Source organism: Macrotis lagotis, chromosome 1 (genome assembly GCF_037893015.1).
Source record: "Macrotis lagotis isolate mMagLag1 chromosome 1, bilby.v1.9.chrom.fasta, whole genome shotgun sequence".
Taxonomy (NCBI): domain Eukaryota; kingdom Metazoa; phylum Chordata; class Mammalia; order Peramelemorphia; family Peramelidae; genus Macrotis; species Macrotis lagotis.
In genome coordinates, this window is record NC_133658.1 from 277,254,104 (window position 1) to 277,263,235 (window position 9,132).

The window sequence follows — 9,132 nt, forward strand, 5'->3', positions numbered from 1 at the left end:
TGGCCTTGGGCAAGCCACTTAACCCCATTTGCCTTGCAAAAACCTAAAAAAAAAAAAAAAAAAGAATATCAATTTAGCAACTATATGGAGGATGAACTGGAGAGGAGAGAGTCTATAAACCAGGAGGCCAACTAGGATGATAATCCAATAATCCAAGTAAGAGGTGATACGGTACTGAAAAGTAATTCTGCATGATTGTAAAGTCTAAATATGTCCTTGAAGGGTAGAGAAAATCACTGGAGTTTGAAGTTGTAGAGAAATAAAGAAATTAGATTCCTAGATAATATCCTACTGAAGAGGATAATAGCGTACTGAAACTGGTATAAAGGGTAAGAAAGGGATGGATAGAAGAGATGTTAAGATAGAGTTAGCAAGATTTAGAAACTGTTTAGATAAAAAGTGTGACAGCACAGTGTTGACAATTCTTAAGTTTTGAATCTGGGTGACTGGAAGAAGGATAGTAGCCTTAACAGAAACATAGAAGGAAAAAGGAAGTGTGGATTTGAAAGTAAAGATAGTGATGTTTTTTTGAACATTATGAGTTTGACTTGACTGTAGTCATGCATTTGGAGATGTCCAGTCAAGCAGCTAGTAGAAACCTATCTCAGGAAAAATATGACTAGATATGTAGATCTGATAATTATTTGAATAGAGATGATAACTAAATTCTGGGGAGTTGATGAGGATAGAACCTTGGAGTTTGCCCATGCATGGCAATGAAGGGAGAATAGATGTGGATTTTGCAAAGTAAAGGTCTGACAGGAAGGAAGAGAACCACAAGAGAGAAGTGTCATAAAAACCTAGGGAAAGGGGAGGCTAGGTGGCATAGTGGATAAAGCACTGGCCCTGGAGTCAGGAGTCCCTGGGTTCAAATCCAATCTCAGACACTTAATAATTACCTAGCTGTGTGGCCTTGGGCAAGCCACTTAACCCCATTTGCCTTGCAAAAACCTAAAAAAAAAAAAACTAGGCAAGAAAAGTACCCAACTTCTCTTGTTATCAACAGTATTAAACACTACAGAAAGATCAAGAATAAGAATGACAAAAAAATATCATTAGATGAAGAAAGAAAAGAAGAAAAGGAGGAGCAGGGACCATCTGGTTGTCCGGATCCATATCTTGCCAGTGAACCCAGAAGACTCTGGAGGAGTGAGACTGATGACTTTACACAGTCCTCTCTCACTTAAATCTAATTCTCTTGAAAGTCAAGACATCAGCCTCCTGATGTCTTTGATCTTTTTTGAAAACAAAGGACTAGCAACAACAACAATATAATTGATTGAGTGAGTGATTGAGATAGGTTTGAGAACTGAATGTGAGGTGAAAAAGTGAAGGCATATTTTCTTGTGGAAAAGATGGAATAAAACAGAATAAAGAATGATTCAGTTAGATGAATTTGAAACTAGTTGAATGACAGGACTCAAAGAATTGTCATTAATAGTCAATTGGCAGGTCTCCAGGAATATGTGCTTGGCCCTATAATGTTTAATATTTTTACCAGTGACTTGGGTGAAGATAAAGATGAATGAATTTAAAAATATTTATTAATCACTATGTACCAAACACTGTACCAACTCTTAGAGATGCAAATAAAAAAGAGACTCTCTTACCTCAAAGAACTTATATAACCAAAAAGAGAAAATAATACATATAGAGCTGTGGTGATCGGGGAAGAAACATTTTGGTCCAGAAAGCTACAGGGATCAGGGATAGTGAGCAGAAGGAGAGGAAGGGAAGAGATTGACTTTATTTGATCATGGTTCATGGTCCCAGAATTGAAGAGCAAGTGAATACACCCATGGCTATGAGACTGTTGGTGAGGAGGCTATGAAGGAAGGAACTAAAAAGGAAAGAGAATTTTAGTTGAGTGTTAGGTTTAGAAACCAGATTGTAAGGGGTTGAGAAGTGAGTGTGAGATGAAAAAAAATAGAGGTATAATTACTTGTGAAAAAGAAAGATGTGAACAATCTGATGGCAAGCTTAATAAGTTGGCAGATGACACAAAGGTAACTGGCATGATGGATGACAATCAGGAACTAAAAAGACCTTGACACACTAAAGCATGAATCTAATAAGCTGAAATTCACAGTACTAATTTTGTTTGCCCTTCTTTCCTTACCTCCTATTCCAAGGGGATACACAATTAAGTGACTTTTTGAGTATAGTTTCCAACTTCTTTCCATAATGTTTGTACTTTGCTTCGTTTCTTCCAGGTACCCTGGAAGGGAGAGCATTCTTTTTTTTTTTCCTGAGGCTCTATACTTGGATTTGTTGTGATATTACTGTCTTCTGGATTTACCCCTTGGATGTCTCTCAGTTCTATGACTGAGTGCAGACACCTTTTTTCTAGGAGTTAGGGTGTGTGATAGAGAAGAGTGATATAGAATGATAATTTGAAGGGTTGGTAGGGTCAGGTGAAGGTTTTTGAAGGACTGGGGCAAGTTGGACAGGTTTGTAAGCAACCTGGAAAGAGACAGTGAATAAGGAGTGGTTGAGAATTAAGACTGGAAAGGGAATAACTTATGGAGCAAGCTGTTGAAAGAGATAGGAGGGATGGGATCATGAAAGAGTACAAAGTAGTGGGGCTGGTATTGACAAAAAGAAAGGCCACCTTATCCTCTGAGACTGAAGCAAAAGAGAAGAGAATAGCAAATGTTGTTGAGGTTTTTTTTTTTTAAGTATAGAATTGGGAAGAAGAGGGAATTTCCATTTTTTTCAATAAAGAGAGGGAGACAGGGAGAAAAACAGAGATGTAGGCAATGGCATGCTGAAGTCAGCTTTAAGTGTTTGGGTTAATTACTAAATCTGAGCATTTATACCTCAGAAATAAATAAATACTAAACATTGATTTATTGTATTATTGATTATCTAGATTTTAAAAAGTGATGGAGAAAATATTTATAAGCTAATCTACACAAGTATGTCAAGTACATTTCTTTTTGATTTCTGTCTGCTACAAACATTCACTAGCACACCTCTGGATGAAGGTCATTTGAGAAGAGAAAAGACAGTGTGAAAAAGCCTTTGTGTGAAGTCAGAGAAAGTCAACTAAGGAAAAGTTTAAGTCACACTGTGCAACATGAGGGCTGAGATTCTAAACTTGAAAACACCAATTAATTTGTCTCTTTCCCTCTAAAATTTCTTTCTGTATATTTTTAATATTTCATTTTTTCTTTCTTCTCTGATTTCCATCTTTCTTTCATTTCCTTCCTTTATTTCTGCAGTATTATAATTATCATGTTTCTTCCTACCACCACTCCTCAAAATAAATATTAAAACTTTTCTTACTCACCCAAAATAAATATTAAAAACCAAATTAAGACAGTCTTGCAAAACAGATCCATAAATTGGCAAAGGCCTGAAAATATATCTCATTTTTCACCTCTGATTCATCACCTTTCTATCAAGTGGTAGAAGATCATCAGGGAAATCTCTACCAGTGCAAGTGCAAAGCCCTGGCCAGTTAGACCATGCAGCCATGGCCCTTGGTGCAGCCTTGGTCATCGGTGCAGCCTTGGTCGTCAGCGCAGCCCTGATCCCAGGAAAAGAGAAGCAGACCCACAGAGTTGCCCAGCAGGGAGCCTTCTGACAGTGGCTTCCAGAGTGGAAGATAGTTGAGGTTTCTCCTCTGTCCCTGGGAAAGGACTCTGAGGCTTTGTCCACATTCAGACCCTGCTCAGTCTGGACCCCCATACTGCCATAGCAAAGCAGGGACCATCTTCACAACTCTTGGGCAGAGGGGTGTGCTTGTGGTCAACCACAGACCAAAGCACAGACCAGGAGAACAGTCAGAGCCTCTCATAAAGACCTTGAAGGAACTGAGGTCTTTGGGTGGGGGGTGTCCCAGTAATACTCAAAAGCTTGGGAAGCATCCCAAAACCAGGTCACAAGCTAGGGAAATGAGTAAACAAACAAACAAAAAGAAACCTGACCATAGACAATTACTTTGGTCCCATGGAGCATCAAAACACACACACAGAAGATGACAAAGTCATAACTTCTGCATCTAAAGCCTCCAAGAAAAATATGAATTGGGCTCAGGCTATGGCAGAGCTCAAAAAATATTTTGAAAATCAAGTAAGGGAGGTAGAGGAAAAATTGGGAAGAGAAATGAGAGAGATGCAGGAAAAACATGAGCTGCTTAAACAAAAACCAATTTAGATTAAATGGAAAAAGCAGTCCAAAAAGTTAATGAGAAGAATACATTAAAAAGCAGAACTGGTCCAATGGAAAAGAAGATAAGAAAGCTCTCTGAAGAAAACAACTCCTTCAAATGTAAAATGGAGCTAAAGGAAGCTGATGACTTTGCAAGGAATCAAGAAACAATAACATAATACCAAAAGAATGAAAAACTAGAAGAAAACATGAAATATCTCATTGAAAAAACAACTGACCTGGAAAACAGATCCAGAAGAGACAATTTAAAAATTACTGGGCTACCTAAAAGTCATGATCAAGAAAAGAGCCTTGACTTCATTTTTAAAGAATTTGTACAGGAAAATTGTCCTGATATCCTAGAAGCAGAGGGCAAAATAGAAATTGTGAGAATCCACCAATCTCCTCTGGAAAGAGAGCCAAAAAAAAAAAAACCCAAACCCAGGAATATTGTAACTAAACTGCAGAACTCCCAAGTTAAAGAGAAAGCCAGAATGAAACAATTCAAATATTGTGGAGCTATAGTCAGGATTACACAGGACTTAGCAGCATCCACATTAAGGCTTGTAGGGCTTGGAACATAATATTCTGGAAGGTAAAAGAGCTTAGAATGCAGTCAAGAATCAACTACCCTTGGAACACAGACTGTAGCACATTTATTATAATTATTTTTTTTGGGGGGGGGTTGCAGGGCAAATGGGGCTGGGTGGCTTGCCTGGGGCCACACAGCTGGGTGATTGTTGAATGTCTAAGGCCAGATTTGGACCTGGGTGCTCCTGGCTCTAAGGGCCTGTGTTTTGTCGACTGCGCCACCTGGCTGCCCCTACTATTATTATAATTATAATTTTATTTTATTTTGGGTCTTTTTTTGTTTTTTGGCTTTTGCAGGGTAATGGGGTTGGGTTGGCTTGCCAGGGGTCACACAGCTGGGTGACTGTCAAGTGTCCAGGGCCGGATTTGGGCTCCGGTGCTCCTGTCTCCAGGGCCGGTTCTCCATCCACTGTGTCACATGGCTGTACCTATCATCATCATCATCATCATCATTATTTTTAATTTTAATTTTTTCTCTTTCCTTTACTTTATCATTCATGTGGGTCTGTATTTTTTTGGGGGGAGGGGTATTATGTTTACTCTTAGACAATATTTTAGTAATGTATAAAAAAAATCATTTGTACAAAAATAAGAATAAATAAATAAACAACAACAAAAAGAATCAACTACCCAGCAAAACTGAACATCCTCTTCCAGAGGAAAATATGGACATTCAAAGAAGTAGGAAGCATTTTTATACTCAGACCTGATTGGTTTCAGCTATGATTGGTCATTGAATGATCAGGTTTCTTAAGTATTTCAAAGTTGTTTTTCTTTGCAAATTTTGTAGTTATTATATAAATTATTCCTCAGGATCTGCTTGCTTGACTGTGCTTTAGTTCATACAATCTTTTCAAGCTTTTCTAAATCATCACTTTCATTATTTGTATAGTACAACAATAATATTTCATTACATTCCTAAATCATAATTTGGTTGCTGTGCCCAATTGATGCATATTCCCTCAATTTCTTTGATTATAATAAAAATTCTTGAATATTGCCCAAATAAATATATATGTGTGTATATTTGGATTCTTTCCCTCTTTTTTTTTGATCACGTTGATGTATATGCCAAGTACAGTTATTGCTGGGTCAAAGGGGATGCACAATTAAGTGACTTTTTGAGTGTAATTTCCAATTTCTTTCCAGAATGTTTGTATCAATTCACAACAACAAAAAATGGAGATAAAATAGTACTTTACTGAAAGAAATGAAATATTTTGTGTTTCCATAAAAGGAAGAAGGACTCAGTTAGTTAATAAAATACCAAGGAGGTAGTTACCTCACTTACCTACATCCTGTTGGAAAGTTTCAAGAAGTCAAGAAGATTAATGAAGAAATAGGGGTTACTTGGGAGGTTCATTACTCTGTACATGCTTAATAAGCTTATACATATTGATTTCTAAGCCCCAGGAGGAGCTTAAGATTCATTATAACATGCAATTTATGTGGATGCATAATCAGGGTAGGGGAACATATCAAGGAATAACATACAAGAGGTGAACAGAGAACTTAGGAATTACATAATCCCCAGCTAATGAGGGCCTAAAGGATTCAGGGGCAGAGATAAAGTTCTGTGTGTGTGTGTGTGTGTGTGTGTGTGTGTGTGTGTGTGTATTTGTGTGTATATGTGTGTGTGTTTGTGTATATGTGTGAGTATGTATGTGTCTATCTGTCTGTCTTTGATGATGTACACCCTTCCTGTAGAAATGTATTACATATTTAAGTTAAGTCATCTACCCTAGACTCTTTGTTTTTCTTTTCTTTTTTTTTAAAGGTTTTTGCAAGGTAAATGGGGTTAAGTGGCTTGCCCAAGGCCACACAGCTAGGTAATTATTATTAAGTGTCTGAGGCCAGATTTGAACCCAGGTACTACTGACTCCAGGGCCTGTGCTGTATCCACTGCACCACCTAGCTGCCCCCTTTTTCTTTTTCTTTATATTTTCTTTATTTTTTTCAACTACATGCAATGGTAGTTTTTAAACCAATCATTTTTTTTTGCAAGGTTCTGAGTTGCTACTTAACCCCATTTGCCTTGCAAAAACCTAAAAAAAAGTATATATATATATTTTTTTTTTCTATCTCTCTCCCTTCTGTCCTATATGCTCCACATTTATAACCATGTTAAACATAGATCCATATTGATCACATTGTGGGATCAAACCAAAATGGAAGAAAGAAAACATTAGAGAGAAAAAAATGATAAAATGCATAAGACAATGTTTAAAAATTGAAGATAATAAGCTTTAGACTTCATTTAGATTCCATAGCTCCTTCTATGGATATGGATGTATTTTTCTATCACAAATCTTTTAAAATTGTTAAACAGGTCCATCATAACTGATCATCATCCCATATTGTTGTTGGTGTATATAATGCTCTTCTGGTTCTGCTCATTTTGGTCAGCATCAGTTTATGCAGGTTTTTCTCAGGCTTTCTGAAATACAGTCCTTCATGATGGATATACCCTTTGTTTTTCTTTTAAAGATTTTTTCTAACACTTAGCTCCCAGAATTGTTGGACCAAATAAGATAATTGTTAAGTGCTTATCACAGTGCTTTCGACATAGTAGGCATTTAATAAATGTTTACAAAATTCCAATATATGAATTAAAGTTTTTACTTATAAGGGCAATTCGAGTTTAGTGGAAATCAGTGAACCAGATAATGAACTTCTAGAGAAAGCTGAGGAGTTGTCATAAGAAACATATCCGGATAAAGTGAATTTCTTTTTTTTTAATTAAAGATTTTATTTTGAGTTTTACAATTTTTCCCCCAATCTCACTCCCGCCCCCTACAGAAAGCAATTTGTCAGTCTTTACATTGTTTCCATGGTGTACATTGATCCAAATTGAGTGTGATGAGAGAGAAATCATATCTTTCTTTTTTTTTTTTGCAAGGTAAATGGGGTTAAGTGGCTTGCCCAAGGCCACACAGCTAGGTAATTATTAAGTGTCTGAGACCAGATTTGAACCCAGGTAGTCCTGACTCCAGGGCCAGTGCTTTATCCATTACGCCACCTAGCTGCCCCGAGAAATCATATCCTTAAAAAAGAAACATAAAGTATAAGAGATAACAAGATCAGACAATAAGATGGCAGTTTTTTTTCCTAAATTAAAGGGAATAGTCCTTAAACTTTGTTCAAACTCCACAGTTCTTTATCTGGATACAGACGGTATCGCAGAGAGCCCCAAATTGTCCCTGATTATTGCACTGATGAAATAAGCTTGTTCAAGGTTAGTCATCACCCCCATGTTGCTGTTAGGGTATACAGTGTTTTTCTGGTTCTGCTCATCTCACTCTGCATCAGTTCATGCAAATCCCTCCAGGCTTCCCTGAATTCCCATCCCTCCTGGTTTCTAATAGAACAATAGTTTTTTTTTTTTGTTTTTGTTTTTGTTTTTTTTGCAAAGCAATAAGATTAAGTGACTTGCCCAAGGCCACACAGCTAGGTAATTATTAAGTGTCCAGATTTGAAATCAGGTACTCCTGACTCCAGGGCCAGTGCTCTATCCACTGCGCCACCTAGCAGCCCCCTAGAACAGTAGTTTTCCATGACATACATATACCACAGTTTGCTAAGCCATTCCCCAATTGAAGGACATTTACTTTATTTCCAATTCTTTGTCAGCACAAACAGGGCTGCTATGAATATTTTTGTACAAATGATGTTTTCACCCTTTTTCATCATCTCTTCATATAGACCCAGTAGTGGTATTGCTGGATCAAAGGGTATGCACATTTTTGTTGCCCTTTGGGCATAGTTCCAAATTGCTCTCCAGAAAGGTTGGATGAATTCACAGCTCCACCATGTAATAGTGTCACAGATTTCCCACAACTCTTCCAACAATGATCATTAATCCTTTCTGGTCATATTGGCCAGTCTGAGAGGTGTGAGGTGGTACCTCACAGAGAAGCTTTAATTTGCATTTCTCTAATAAGTAATGATTTAGAGCAATTTTTCATATGACCATGGATTGCTTTGATCTCATCTGTAAATTGCCTTTGCATATCCTTTGACCATTTGTCAATTGGGGAACTGCTTTTTTTAAAATATGACTCAGTTCTCTGTATATTTTAGAAATGAGTCCTTTATCAGAAACATTAGTTGTAAAGATTGTTTCCTAGTTTACTACATTTCTTTTGATCTTGGCTACAGTGGTTTTATCTGTGCAAAAGCTTTTTAATTTAATGTAATTGAAATCATCTAGTTTGTTTTTAGTGATGTTCTCCATCTCTTCCTTAGTCATAAACTGCTCCCCTTTCCATAGATGTCACAGGTAAACTAGTCCTTGATCTTCTAATTTACTTATAGTATTTTTTTGGTCTAAATCCTGTATCCTGGGGTGGCTAGGTGGTGTAGTGGATAGAGCACTGGCCTTGAGTC